Source organism: Gymnogyps californianus, chromosome 5, assembly GCF_018139145.2.
Source record: "Gymnogyps californianus isolate 813 chromosome 5, ASM1813914v2, whole genome shotgun sequence".
Taxonomy (NCBI): Eukaryota; Metazoa; Chordata; class Aves; order Accipitriformes; family Cathartidae; genus Gymnogyps; species Gymnogyps californianus.
In genome coordinates, this window is record NC_059475.1 from 7,724,396 (window position 1) to 7,740,571 (window position 16,176).

Below are 16,176 nucleotides of genomic sequence, written 5' to 3' on the forward strand. Positions count from 1 at the left end.
ATAAGCCAGGGCTGAACTACTTTACCCATGAAAGCTAAAGCATTGTAACAGAGATTCTTTGTTTATTAAATAAACAGGTTATTCTAACCTTCATTTAGAGAAAGTTCATCACCTTTTTTGGGTGTTAACTAACCTCAAGGTTTTCTGTCATTTATTGGAACACATGTTATTCAGATTTTATTTTATAATGTTTATAACAAAATTTAAGCCTCTCTTGGATGCTTGTGTTTATGCCATTGTTAAAGAAGCTTATCTCTCCAGAGATTCTGGGCATGAAAATTGCTTCTACGGGGGCCATACCTCAATTTTGGGATCAGGTGAAAATAGGCATGCAGAAGCCTCCTGAGCAACCTAACAAGGTCTACCACTTCAGCTTTTGCTTCCCCTTTTCCTCACACAACAGTGCTTTCTGCTTATCCAACAGACCTGCTGACATCACAGATCCTGAGATGTCACGGAAGCCACAGCTGCCTGAAGAGCTGCAGACCATCTCTCATTAAGCCTACTTGCTCACCACTGGAATGAAAAATAAGAGAGATGTAGATAGGCAGATGAATAGGAAAAGGAAAGGAGTAATAAAAGCACTACTGCCATAATTAATTCACATTTTTCAAGCAATCTCATCTCTAAGAGAATTCTAATAAAAGAGATAAGCATATTCTATCTCAAGAAAAAAAGGGGAGAGAAGACTGTTTTCCTAGATTGCCATTTTCTTTTTTTTTTTTTTATTAACATCATTCAAAGATCTTCACATTTTTATAACAAGTAAGGTTAATCCTATGTGAAGCATCATTAACTCTTCTTGCATGCTCTGTGATATTTCCTTTTCCTCAGTAGGGACAGAAAGCACAACTACAGACTAGGCAGTTAATTATAGTGTAGCTGCTGGCTCAGCTGTGCTGTTATGACTGGTAGGAGAACCACAGGGGAGAACTGAGGAGGTCCTTTTCAAGGATGGCTAAAAGCCACTAGTTTTAGGGCCCCCCTGTGGCAAACCTCAGGATTCTGCTTCATTTTTAAGTTCCATTTTGTACATCATGCACACCGTGGAGAATTAGGATCTCTAAGACGTAGAGTTCATTTGTTCTATGATATACCTCTGTGCTGGCAGCTGCAAAAGGGTCATTTCCAGGATCACTGTCAGTAGCATGTGCATCTATAGTTGCATGGACAAAAGATTTAGATATCAATCCAACAGGGCAGAAGAATAGCATTTTGACACAGCATTTTAGTGTGTATTAGCTGCAGAAATAACAAATGCCTTCTACATCTATTAAATTAAAATTTATAATTCTAATGGAAAGTCTGTACTCATCTTCTTACAGCTTAGCTGGTTCTTGAATCCTTGATTTGTTACAAAAACAGTCTTTTGAGACTTCAAAGGATACACATCCATAAATCGCATTTAGCTACATTTACATCAACAGCCATTATTCTCTTGCTTCTCAAACAAAGCCCTTAAAATAGACATTTATATAATTCTTAATATAACCTTCATGTCCATTTTTTCACAGCCACCCCTTCTTAAAAGTTCACATCAATGTAGCCACTTAAATGCACATGTAGATAATTTTATTTATGTGAATTGAGTGCTACACCGAATTCTTCTTGGAAATGTTATGCTGCAAAACTCTCTGTCATGTTGCAAATACTACTGTAAGAGCACATAGTGACCCCATCCCTCTACTAACTTGTTCTTCTGTTACTTTCAACAAAAGATCATCTAAAAGCAGTGAAAGTTAATATGATAAAACGTAACAGAAAAATCATATCAAATTGAAGTGTCTTATATAATAGCAAGTGTTCTGTGTCTCAAGCAGTGGGTTGGAGTAAATTGAAACTCTGAACGTAATCATGGGGGTGGAAAGAGGAGACATAGCTTATAAAGACTGTACTTTTTAGCCTGAGAAATTCCTTGCAAGAAGGTCAATCTAGTTTATACAGTCTGCATATTAAATGCCTGAAACATCACATAATCTACCAATTCAGAAGAATCAGAGTATAAGACTACTTCAAGAAGCACCATAAGGTAAACAAGAGTATATAAATCAAGATAAAATATTCTAACTCTGCCATCCTGTGTTCATCAAGAGAGAACAATTGGTAGCCTTATTTCACTATTTACGGCCCAACCTAATAATTTCTGATCATGTTTTCTATTCCTAAAGTGTGGTCCATTAACACCCTTCTTACTAATAAGGCTTTACTGAATACCTAAGGACACAAAGGTATATCCTAAGTCACTGAATATTTTAAACAGCCAAAAACTCAGTCGAACTAAGGGGGTTTTTCCTATTATCTCCCTTCAGAAAACTATTTTTTTCCCCTCACTACAGCTAATGGCAGGCAGATTCCTGGCACCAAAAGTATCTGATGTGAACTCTTTTTTTTCAGCTCCCAAATTACCCTCTGCTGCTTTCACGCAGTGGATGAGACTAAAATGAAGCTGAACACTATCACAATGGTGGAAAAATATGTGGAAAGTAGCATATACAGGCTGCATTGTTTAGGCTAAAAATAAGAAACTGAATGTGTGAATTCTTTCCACAACTACGTGAGATTCCCTGCATCTATTTTATACATTCTGTAGCTCATGAGTATGTTTTTGCTTACTAAATACCCAATTAGTTCATATACATTCATAGACCATTTCAACTACTGGTGATTGAAACAGATATGAGTCTCTCTCTGCATAGTTTATTATTGGCATAATCATAGAATCATAGGACAATTCAAGTTGGAGGGGACCTCAAGTCCAACCTCCTGCTGAAAGCGGGGTAAGCTATGTGATCAGACCAGGTTATTCAGGGCTTGATCCACTCAGGTCTTGAAAACCTCCAAGGACAGAGACTGCAAAGCCTAAAAGAATATGGCTAATTATGTGCATTACACGGTATTTTCTTTCCTGACTGCTTGACTCCTAAGTCGACAGAGAAAAATTTAAACATCTCTAGTGGGAATATTTACATATATATAAGCACATACATGAACACACATAGCAAAATATGCTTTCATAAATGTATTCATAATGCTTTCTGCTCCCACAATATGTTTTCAAGGAAAAATATAAGTTTAAGACTGTAGGAAGTGAATAAATGGATGAAGGAAAATGTGATGCCTCTGTGAATGAATATTAATTGACACTTTGCCAATTACCATAAGGAAAGATTCCTGAGTGGCATTAGCGTATGTGTTAGCCCTGAGTCAGTGCAAGAGGAAAAAAATTATTTCTGCTCAAAGGCTGAGAAAAAATGTTTTGCATTTCCACACCTCAAAGGCTATTTACATTTTGTTTTTAACAGCTAACTCAATCTCCCTATACTTGTGACATCGTTCAAACTACACACTGGTAAGCATTAACATCTGTTATCCAACACTGATGGATTCATTTTATATTTCATGTTGGAAATCCAAGCATCTTTAAGTATAACGAGTGTAATATAAAATAGTAAAACTGATTCATACTAGCTCTCAAGAGAAACATTCCAGCTAATTGAGAATGTCTTTAGGTCAAGTATGTTTGCACTCAAAATGGTACAGCAGCTTTAAAATGATTGCTTAAGTAGATTTGTTTATTGTAAAAAGTCCTTAGCACAGCTTTCATTATTATTTCATTTATTTCTGTACAGCTTCTTACATTGTGTCTTTCATTTAAGTATCTCAAATCTCCATTAAAAGGCATGACTAACCATATTTGGTTTCTCTCCTCTCTATTCCTCCCTCTCCAGGGACACTGTCACATACACAACCTGGCTAAAGAGAGTGGGAAGAAAAAGGGGGAGTCTAAGCATATGTGGTGTTGCTTGTTTCTGTTAGAGAAGCGGCATTTCTGATTTTTTTGAGCAAAAGGTAAGGTAGGCTGTTACCATCCTTAGCTCCTATGAAAGTCTGTTGCATAGATATTGTGCCATTATAAATTTTAATAGTAGTAGTCTTTCCAGTATTGCTATAATTCTGCAATTAAATTATCATCTTCATTGCTTGCCAAAGCAACTTGCACAGTTTCCTAAATTATGCAGACTATTTCGTGTAATTAAATGAAAGCTGCCCAAGATCTTTCATGGATATTGCCATTTAAGGTTACAGAACACAATGCTATTTAAGGCTACAGAAAACAATTTATATTTCTGTGGTCACTTATGACTAATATTCTAATAGTCTTCATTTGTATTACATTACTATTACTGTGAGAGGATAGGTATAGGCCATTAATACGAGTAATAACCATTTACGTACTATTAAATCTTGCATGGGATTATACTTAGATTGTAAGAGAAGCCAGTAGTATTTTACAAATGTACTATTGTCTCTCAGAGTAAATTTATCTCCTGTATCTTTTCTAAGGGGCTTAATTAACAAATATAATTTGTTTAACTGACAGTCCTCCCAGATGCTGAGAAACAACTACCGCATCTCTTAAAAACACTTGCAAAACAGTTTGCCAGACATAAAAACTTATGAAGTCTTTATGGTGGAGAAGCACACTAAATGATACAATTTCAACAGTAATGAATAAATATGAAGGCCTACCTGAAAGAAAAACAAAATCATATTCTTTGTTTTCAAGTTTCCAAGTAGCAAAGGCAGTAAGTTTCAAGCATACATTGACATTTATGTTAATATGTTACTTTCAAAAACACGGACTGGGAGTGGGTTTCTGCAAACCCTACTTCCACTGAACAGTACTTGCTCAGATAGTTCCACAGTTCTTATGACATTTCCAACTTAGCACAATATAACACATACTTAAAGCATTTCCTCTTCTCAGATAATTCCATGATATTTCCATCTCACTTCCCCAAAGGAGATCTCATTATCTATTCTAAGAATAATTTAGGGAAAATTCTTACATAAGGACCAACTGCTTAAAAACATTTCACCTGCCTCGAAACTAAGCAATAATAGTTCTGAACAAAGGAATGTTTTTAAGGGCAACAACTTCCAAAAAATCTACATGTGACATTATGATTTTCAAAATAAAGTAGGGTAGTATAAAAACAATCATCTTTGAAAAGCAAAACTAATAATTCTTCGGTGAGCAAAATACTTGGGAGCAACACATTTCCAACTCATATGAAAATTAATATGAAATTAACTCTGCCTTTTAGGAGCATACAAACTACTTCTCAGAACTATAATTAGAAGAACCTGAGCTAAAAAAGGCTCATTGGTTATTGAGGCTTGAGTACCTGACTAAAATCAAGAACCACTACTGGCACAGATAAAGGAATAATTTTGTTAGTTAAAAGGAAGCTTCTAGCCTGTTTTGACAAGCATATAATCTCTTTCTCCAGCTATCTGTGTTTACCTTGAATGCCCAAGGCATTTAGCAAATTTGTAGATATATGTTTTCCATGACAACTGCCTGCAGATTAAAAAGCATAGTTTGAACGTGGGTCCCTAAACGCTAAGTGTCATCTATCAACTCAAAATAGAATGTCATTATCCCTATTAGATTCTTCTCCTTTTAATTAGACTAATCACTAGCTCAAAACCAAGGACTGCCAGACAAAAAAATACAAACTATGTATGTACGTTATATATGTATCATTTGATAATTTTCATGGAGAGATGATAGGGCCAATCAAGCCTCTCAAAAGGCTAACTTCCTTCCACTAATACCAGCCCTGTAACACCAGCTGTGCTTCTAGAAGCAGTAAGCAGTACTGCAGAATAATCTGCACAGCCTGAGATCTGATCAGAAATGCAGAGAGTGATGTACTCATCACAGGATGCCTGGACTGTGCTTCCCAGCAAAGGCAGATATTCAGGAGAAAAGTTGTAAAGGAGACCCAATGAGCAAGGAAAGACAGACTTCTTGAGCACAGAGCTCATTGGACTGATATGCACAGCAAGGAAATTGTCAACTTGTTTGCTTCTATCCTGTCAAGGGAAGCAGAATTTCGTGCCTTTTTCTGGGAATTAACTAAGAACATAGCTCAATCATTTAATTTGTGTAAACCAACAGAATGTGTATCATCAAACTTTAGCTACTTGAACTGAAAGAAGAACATTACGGTCTCTACAGATAATCAGAGAAAGAAGACAGAAGAGTTACTTACACGTTCATCCATCACATTCATTAGTCCATTACACATATTGATCCTTCATTTACTAAAGTAAATACCATATGGTGTTGAACATCTCAATGTAAAGCTCGGTAAGGAATCCAGTTAATGACAGCTAACAGGAATAATTAGGCAGAAGAGATAGCTAATATACATTCACTTTCATATATTTGGGGCCAGTAAATGACTGTACTGCATTGCAGATGAGATGCAATTCTCTAAGGAAAAGGAAATCAAACTGATATTTCAGTATTAAGCCAGTTACATACATAAGAGTTGTGAATAAGCCAAATAATCCAAATAAAAAAATACTGGTTCACCTCTTCATCTGGACAAAATTGCCAATTTCTGACCCAAGTATCCAGCCCTAGTGTTCATTGTTTAACATGGATCTGATATAAAATAAGGAATGGGTAATTATAGCTGAGACCAAGGACAGCTACGCTCAAACAATTCTTATCCATGAAGCTACTGGAAAATATCAGGGGCAAAATTAACTGCTAATGATTTCATAATGACGATCACCAGCTCTCTTGTCCTAATGGTCCATAGTAAGGAATACAAATGCAATGCACTCTGGAGCTTCAGATATTGGAGGACAAAGCTCCAGTTTGTGTTCATAAGTAAACTACTGCCACCTGTCCTGTAGTCTTACTTCTGCCTGTAAAAACCTAGAGGGATCTTATGTTTGCAGTCAAAGCAAGGTTATTGACTAGGGATATATGAATAATTATTCCTATAGTTAATTGGCCAAACTGAGATACTAAAAAGAAATTCAATGTACAGAATTATTTTATTTAATATATATTTGCTGATAAAATTAAAAAGCAGGAAAAAAATGTTTTGAAGTATAGCACTCATTTAACATAAGCATAAAGTTGTATTTAGGAGGTTTTGGACCAACAAGGGCTTAATTTTACTTTAACTCAACAACAAAGCTTCCCCCCCCCCTTTTTTTTTTTAAATGTACAAAGATATTTGACTTTCAAAGATATATATAGTTTCGATGGGAAGGGAATTCAATACGTTCAACACACAAACTACTGATCCAAATATGTAACCTTTTTGTGAGAAAAATTACATCAGAAATTTTTGCTCAGACCCAGCTAAATGCTTTCAGCTGCACCCTTGTATAGTTTGCAAGGATCAAACATTAAGCACTATCTTTGTCCTGTAAACTTGTGTGACCTGCTTTCTTAGATCCTTGTTCTCATTGTTTTCATTATCCTCTTTACTTCCTGAACATTGTCAGTCTCAGAAGTCCCTCTCCTTTTTCTCCCACTTTATGTTCACCACACTGAAGGGATTAACTTCTAAACTTACAAAGCCAAACCCAAACATTCTCCTCCTAAATATTTTCTTCTTTAAGATCACACAAGACTGACATATTCCCTTCTGGAACTTTTATAAAAAGAAAGCAGCAGAAAGTAGCTCTACTAGTGTTAGAGAAACTACCCTGCATGTTCATCATGTAAGCTTACGGAGAATTTAGTCCATAATTATTAAAACCCTGTATTTGTCACAGCTATAGAAGCAAAAGTGCTTCTATACCAAAAGAGTACCCCTCTGCGATGTTGTATCTACAAAGATACAAGTTAAACTAGGAAGACTGAAACTACTCCATAATCTCTGCAGAAACTGCAAGTTTGACAAATGTGTAAAGCAATTCTTCAGAGGTACAATGCCAGAGGTTGTCATGGCAACTCTTCTCACTCCTTCCCACTGATTTTTGGCAAGCATTTTTAAATTTTTTTTTAAAGCATTTTTACTCCTTCCCTCCTAGCCCTTTTTCCCCCCTTCACACAATATGAATGATATCACTGAAAGCGAAGAGCATGCAAAAACACCTGTGTGCAGCCACTTCAGATAGAACACTGAAGATACGTTTAGCCTGTACATGCTGTGAGGTTTATGCTATCATCACAAGCACAACAGTCCAGCTAGCAATAAAATCTTCTTTTTTTTTTTTTTTTCTCCTCCTGTAGAAGACACTGTATGTTATTGAGCTGTTAATGTTTACTGACAGACTCTAGACAAGAACCAGCTTAAAAGGCCTCGGAACCTGAGAGGTCTATGAGCTTGTAATCTCCATTATGCCTGCAGACAAATTTTATGCCAATAGTCTCCTCTCATACTTGTCTTCTAAAGAGCTACCTTGCTGCCCATGCATCTTTCTACAGCCAAGTATGCAAGTGTTCTGATTAGTAACAGAAGGATTCTTAAGATTATGCTCCCAGAGTACCTTTAGAAAACAGATCTAGGAAAAAGGCAATCTTCTCCACCTGCACTACAGTCACAATTTGTTCCACTCAAAGTATTTGCTGTTCTCTCCATACTATGGCACAACATGTGCCTTAAATATTCCAGAGTGCCTGACTGCTCACCAGCTGAAGTTACGCAGTTTAGAGCCCCTTTAACTCAATGAGGCCCTCAGAGATGTCTCTGTGTGACAGACCATGATGCATTGAATACATGATGCAATCTGCTGACAGGATTCTAAGTCAGCTAATAGGATTTCTGCCCACAACTTTGAAATACCGGTGGGTTTGCTGCACAAGAACAATTGTCTTAAACATTTGACTAAGCAGTAAAAGGCAGCACCAATGTGCCATTTCTCTGTGCTCAAGCACAAGGGTGAAATTGAAGAGCTGAGTCCTCACAGGATCAGAGCCTGCTTGATCTGGCTACTCTGTGTAGCCCATGGAATGCTCCCCTGCTTCCAGCGATGGGTGTGTGCCCATGGGTATTGTCTGTTCACAGCCAGCTTCTATGGAAAGGAAACCCATTTTCAATTTTAAAGGCAGCTGTGAAGATAATTGATTTCTATCCAATTTCCTTCTCCAGAAGGAGAGTGTCTGTCTCAGAGCGTATGTCCCTAGTTCAAGGTTCTTTGAACACAATGACTTCACATTAAATTGACCAAATTTTTGCATGAAGAAAATATTTTTATGGCTTGATCTTTCAAGGACAATCACTCAAACATGCTAACAGTGTTCTGGGATATATTCTTTTGTGTCCTATTTTATTTCAGTAAAAGTAAAGTTATTTTGGCAAAGACAAAAGGTCCATCCAGTCCAGTGTCCTGTTTCTGGTAGTGGCCAGTATTCAGGGTGATTCCAGCAACTGTGGACTATATTTCTATGCAAACCCAAAGTCTATGCATACAGCTGAGGGAAGACCTCAGTATTTATCAATTTCTGATTTAGGTCCTGTAAGTATTTTACAGATTTTTCTATGCGAAAGTGTGTGTGTGGGAAACTATTCTACAATTAACAGTATCCGCAAAGTCCTAGAAATATCCTCAAAACTCCAGAGGATAGTAACCAAGACGATGCAAATCCATGCTGGCAAGCTTGTGAAAGGCAGATACTTTATCTCCACACAACTCACATTCAAATGCAAGGAAAGTACTTGTTTTTAACCAAATGACCAGACCATACTTACCGTGTTACATAGCATATATATATAGTTACAGACCTCATGAGGGTTAGCAAAGGAATAGTCAGTTATGAGACACTGCTAGTGTTTGAAAGAACTCCCTGCGTAATATATGTATTACCACAGGGCAGTTTCACCAATCCTTCAGAGGAATGTCACATAAATACCTACTATGTTGCCCTCTACAATTACTTCAGATCAGTTAAGGTGATTCTGTTCTGTTTAATACACATAAATATAAACTAAGTACAAGCAAAGGTACCAGATAATAAGTATCAGTTATATTCGCTAAGATGCAAACATTAAGAATTGTAGGTTTGTCTTACTAAAAATAATAAGCCTTATATGAACTGAAATAAAGCTGTTTTACAAGAAAGTCTTAGTCCTTCAATCTTTGTACTTGCTATTGCAGATTTTAGCATTTGAGAATAAAATGCAGCACTTGAAGATTTTGTTTGGTAACATTATACAATTTTCAGTAATAGAAACATTATATTCTATCTAAAATTTGATCAGTTTTACTGTGTAGCATAAGAGTACAATCTGAAAGAAATGACTCATGAAAACAGCTCAACAAAACAATTTTCCTTTCAGGTTTCCCTTAGTGTTCCCCCTTTCCCCAGCCATAACACTCAGGTGAAGAAATGGGATTCAGTGGGTCTAAACGGTTGTTACCATACCACAGTTATTCCCCATAGGAGGTGAGACTTGTTGCCAGTGATGGAGCTGCTCCTTCAGATCATGTGGCAAAGGTTCATGCACCGAGATCTACAATTCTCAGACTCAAGCCCTCCCAAAGACTTAAGGGCACAGGACATGTAGCCATCACTACCTGACTAACTGCTGCAGAATCAGAAATGGGGAAAGGTTGACAAGTTCTACCATTAGAATTTCCTCGAAGTAAACATCCTATCGACATGCTTCATCTCCATCAGGTATTACCATACTGTGCACATTTAGTAAGAGTAACACAGCTGCTGTTTTTGAATAGTGTCAGAGCTCAGACTCTTCCTCCTGTTACTCTTTTGGTTCTTCCACAGGAAACAGAAGTGGATGCTTAGATAAGCATTTCAGACTATACAGATCAAAAGTAACACATGGACGAAAATACATTCCCAGAGCACTGGTACAATGTACTGCATGAAGCATACCTCAATAGGCACATGGCTGCCATTCCAAACATTTCTTAAGTGTATCTTCATGTAGAAAATGTTACAGAAATCTAAAGTCAATAAAAGGGCTAAATAATTATAGTGAAGCCTATGTCTAAAACATAAGTTTTACCCTTTTGTACACCTTTACTGAATAGAAGATTCTGTGTCAGGCACAATACGTTAATATCTTAAGGAGCTGGGGAACACAATCTGAAGTTCCTTGGTAAAAAAGCAGCAATTGTAACCAGCAAATTGGACGGAGATTAAGTTAGCTAACGGTGACCAGAACTGAATGGAACAAATGCCAAGTGATTACCAATAGTTCAAAAACCTGTGAAGATTTTAGTGGTTTGTTAGTGCAGGTTTATGAGCATATTTGTCAAATTACACATCGCATTGCCTAAGCTGGCTACTCTTCACAGCCAGTTACTGCTGTGAATTAACAGATCCCTCTTTTCTTCAGGGGCAAGTGTGTGTTGGAGTCAGGGGGGAGGCTACAGGAGGGATCAGTAAATATTTTACGTGAGCAGCTCACATATATTTGCAGGGAGAAATCTCACTCCTACTGTTGGGAATTTGGTTCCTAGTAGTTACAGAGAAAAATTAGGAACTGGGACACTTCTATTATTGTAAGTTACAGCTTCATTATTAGCCATACACAAATGGTAAAACTGAAAAAGTTTGTGTGCTGTACACACAAGGAAAACAGAAAGACTATGTAGGTATGTTTATTTCCGTATTTATAGCTGAGAATGGCAGAGCAACACAAAACAGGGAAAAAAAGGAGGTGAATATATTTACTCGTAAGTAGTGTTCTTTCAAGGGCCAGCATAGGACCTAAAAGCCATGTAAAATAGATGGAAGTCCTAAGCTTTATGGGCTTCAACTCATCTAAATAATGAATGAGCTTGTGTCAATATTCTGCTCATTTTGTTCAAAAGGCAGTGACTGGACTTGATCAACACTAAAATATATCATAGACAGAATGGGATATATAATAGAATGGGAACTAAAAACTGTATTGCTATCAATCAGTTGCTGAAAGCAGTATTCTAAGCATTGGCCGCAGCCTCCCTGTGCCGGACAGAAAGTACAACTAGTAAGAGAAGATGAGACTAGCGCACTAGAATAGACACCTTGTGAGTCTCCACAAATGGAGAACTGTTGCATGTACATAAATAAGTTAGTTCAGGGCTTTTTTTTTCCCCCCTTCATGTCTTTTCATTGACAGAAAATCTAGAGATGCTGTTGTGTTGGATAGTTAAAAACTGTCATGCTGTATTGCCTCACATTTTCATGGGCTATTTAATATGGCATAGGACAGTGCATCATTGTGTTCAACATGAATGTGCAGGAAAACTCTTCTGCAGATTCAGCACACTTGGCAAATTTGACATCTGTGTCATATACAACACAGATTTCCAGTTGTACTTACAGCTTTCTCTACGGTCACTATCCAGCCACAGGGAAACTGAGAACAGTGCTAGCATTATACAAAATTTGCAAGGTCTAACTCTACTATAGTACAGACTTAATAATTAAATTTGCTTTAAAGCTTATTCTTCCATTGTCCGTCTTTTTGACTTCCGAAATAATTTCGTATGATCACAAAAGATGTAAAAGTAAAAAAAAAAGGGGGGGGGGGGGAAGAGAAGTACAAAGATATAAAATCTTTTAGAGAGCAGTACTGTATAACTACTCACAAGCACTCTTGGGTAATGAAATAATGAGTCTAACAGGTCACTGATATCGGACAGTAAGCATGGCATTTTATTGAAAGATGATGCAAAAGAATAGGATTGATATGATATGGCAAAATTAATAAGTACATGACAAAAACCTGTAAAAATACACTCTTTGAGACTTTTTCTATAGTCAATAAAATTATTGCTGCTGATTCATCACCTGCTGGAAGATAACTGAACTGATTTCGGTAGGTCTTCATTGGAACCTACTTGTGTTTTCTTAGGCTATTTATAGGAAGGACACAAGTTTCTGCAATTATACTTTGGCATCTGAATAAGCCTAGTGGATTTGAACTCTACTTTTTTTTCCTGTATAACCTGAGAAGCATGCAATGACGTACGCTCTTTTCTTGATTACACCAATCATTCAATCTCTTAAGGAAAACAAGAATATAATTTGTTATGATACAAAGATAGTGTGTTTTAAGGAAAAAATTATATTCATTTATGCAAATGAGGCCTGGTTTTATCTGAGGGGGAAAGATATAATGGTCATGAAAAACCTCACCACCACTTCCTCATTTCATAGTAAAAAACACCACTGAATCAAAACATGTCAAGGGTAACAAGAGAATGCATGACATGAGTTAACTTGTAAATACAAGTTACCTACCTTTGAGAAACATCAAATCTCCACTTGTTTTGCTTCAAGCACTGCAAATGGTTGCTTATAATAAGAAAGCAATGGCTGAGCGTATCTCAATGTCTCTCCTAAAAGAAAAATGGGCAAAAATCTGCATTTATATCTATGCCATGTCCCCATCTTACATGTGTCCCTATTGAGCATTTATGCCATTATAGGTTTAACACCGCAATCATAGCCCAGTGTTAATAATTCAATGTAATGTTATATACAATTTCCTGGTACAAATGAGCCCTGATTAAAGCCATTCACCTTTAGATTCCCACCCATCACTTGGGATTTCTATTCTGTTAGTAACGTTTTCTTGAGGTACAATGCTGCATTGTAGTAGCAGATCTATAATCATCTCCCTTCACAGCAAGCAGTGGGAGCACCCCATGCTTTTACACATTTCAATAATCATTTAGTCATATACATTAATACTGAATGCATGTGCCCACTTACCATTTTGTTGTAAAAATTTAAAACAACGAACAGTAAGTTGGATAAAATTGCATCTTTAAGAAAAAGGAAAAAAAAATGTTCTGAAGGGAGGGCAAACAGTTTCGAGAGCATAAAGCTGTCACGACAGGTGACTCATGTTGGGCTGCATTAGTCATGTCATGGCACATTACATAACCAGAGGCAATTGACACAACATAAACTGACACATCACAACGTAGCTTGTCAGCAGTGATATGTATAAAGCTAGGCTTTTTAAAGAAAACACAGGGAAGAAAGTATTGTGGGTTTTATAAACACCACTTAGGAGAAAAAAAAAAGAGGTGTGAAACATTCTGCTGTGAGTTATATTTTTGCAAGGACACATTCTGCTACCCCTAGTTTTTTGGAGGATTTGAATTGAGTAGACTCATTGATCTCAATGGGCTGAATTCAGCTGAACCCCCAAACAGCTTAATTCTTTTCCTCAACAGCAAATTCGGTCATGCAAATTTAGCAATTTTATAGTTTTCCTTTAGATACTCCATTCCTACCTGCTCTCTGAAATGACCTTGTGATGTTCATTTAGGTTACAGTGTAACTACATATATAGACTACAGCTCACCGCTTTGGACAGCACTCACCAGGTGCCCCATCTCCTGTCAACCGGCGCTATTGTAAACCATACATCTGAAATTCCCCAGGCAGGTGTAAATCCAGTCAGGATTTGGTACCACCTGCCCCCCTCAGGCAGCCATTTTGAATTTGAGAATGAACACTTTTACCACTTGGCTTTCCTGCACACCTTGGAAGGAGGACAGCTTATACCCCCACACCTGTGTGGGAAGGGCACAGTCAACCCACTCACAAGCATGACAGAGAAGTCGCATTGTACGTAAGAAGTGGAGGCTAACGACAGGGGATACGTTTCCCAGCCCTTCTCACCACACATGCCCCTCGGCGAGGCAACCACACAGCCTGACTGTGCGGGGATGCCGAAGCCAGCCCAGCCAGCAGCGCAGCCGGCGATGAGGAGGCAGCGAGCACGCACCCGGTGCGGGAAGGCACACACCCGCCGAATGCCCCCCTTCCCCCGGTGCCACCCCGCCGGCTGCCCGCCGCCTCACCCCGCAGCCGGGCAGGGCCCGGCGCCTGGCTCCGCCTTCCCCCGTGGCCGCCCGCCGGGAGCTTGGGCGCGAAGGTTGGGAACCTGCTGGACAGGTTTCTCCTGGCAGCTGGAGGGAATCGCTACTCACGCTGGACAAAAATGGCAGGGAAACGATTCCAAATAGGTAACACCTGCAGAAGGGACACCTTACCACAGAGCTTGCTGGGGCCGTTCCCATATTTGTGCTCAGCCAGGTGTTGTTCCTGCCAAATCACAACTGCTCAGGTGCGACTGACAGACACCGTGAGGAGAGGTGGAGGCTCCCCTCTGCCACCGATGGCAGAGGGGGATGTATCACCACAGCCAAAATCCAGCTGGGGCTTGATGAGCTATAGACAGGCTGTTTCCCAGGTGAATCAAATGCCACATCCTAGCCAGGCCAACAGGAGTTGCGCTAAGCTCAGTTCTGATGGAAATAACCCCTACAGCTCAGGAGCAGCTGGTCCCTCTCTTCTGTGAGCCACGTATCAAAATTTTCATATGGGGCTACAGTTCACAAGGTACAGACTCCAAATAGATGTTGAAGCAAGAGTCTGCAGATCTGCGCAAGCATCTCTGATGGGCCCTGAAGGGAATGACCACGTTTCAGATATGGCAGGGCATGACAGGGGCTCTCCTCAGAGCCTCTCTTACAGCTCAGTAGGCTAATATGGGTACTTAATAAAAAATGTACTTTGACAGCTCCCGAATTCCTGCTCTTAGGATGATGAACTTGAAATAGTTTATCATTACTACTATTTCTGGCGTCATCACTGAGTTCCACAAACACAGATAAATGCACATAATTAGAAGGCAGACTGCTGGAGGCCAGTTTGCATCATATGTTCACACTCATGAATGTACAAAGGGGGGGTTTGTTTGTTTTTCATTAAAAATCTGGCTTCTTACATAGCCTCTTCAGAGGATTATAGTTAAATGCTGAAATATGATTAAATAGGAAACAGTGTTTAAATGCAGCTGTTCAAATCGCAAACCAGAGCACATATACCCCACTAGAGATTAAATACAAGTCCAGTTACATTTTCCAAACCTGGAAAACTACAAGCCTATGGATTAACACATCAAGCCACTTTTGAAGGTACACCTGACATCAGAAGTGAGGGGCCGGGCTTGGGAAAGTTGTTTACTTGATCCTAACATGCACACAGCTCCAAAGTTCAGTCACAGGGCTCTGCAGAAACGTCAGGGATCAGCGATGGCACGGTGCAGGGAAGCTGTACGTGATACATGATGCTGAACCTCAGTGTATTCTTTCCATTTCCCATACAGCAATCCACTTTTACCTCTGCGTGAATACGAATGCTTAACCAAAATCCCAGTCCAGGTGAAGTTTGGAGAGAATCTGAAATCAGCCTGAAAGTTTGCAGAGGACACTGCTGTTTCCAGTGAGAAGTTATAGCGCAACCATTTCAGTATACAGAGACTTGACTACAATCTGCCTGTCCAGGTAGAGGTTTATTTACCAGAACATGCATGAGATCTGGGCAACCAATATCATGATTAACCAGTGATTCCCCTATGGGCCAGCAGGTCTCTCAGT

At 38.6% G+C, this 16,176-nt stretch overlaps 1 long non-coding RNA gene across 1 annotated transcript; it reads right to left on the reverse strand.

The window, feature by feature from the left end:
- Positions 1 to 796: 796 nt before the first annotated feature.
- Positions 797 to 14,652, reverse strand: LOC127017350 (uncharacterized). The gene is made up of 3 exons (XR_007766570.1): positions 14,596 to 14,652; positions 13,019 to 13,116; positions 797 to 1,156 (listed from the first exon to the last, which is right to left on the reverse strand). It is a non-coding gene; the product is annotated as an uncharacterized LOC127017350 (long non-coding RNA).
- Between the last annotated feature and the right edge of the window lie 1,524 nt (positions 14,653 to 16,176).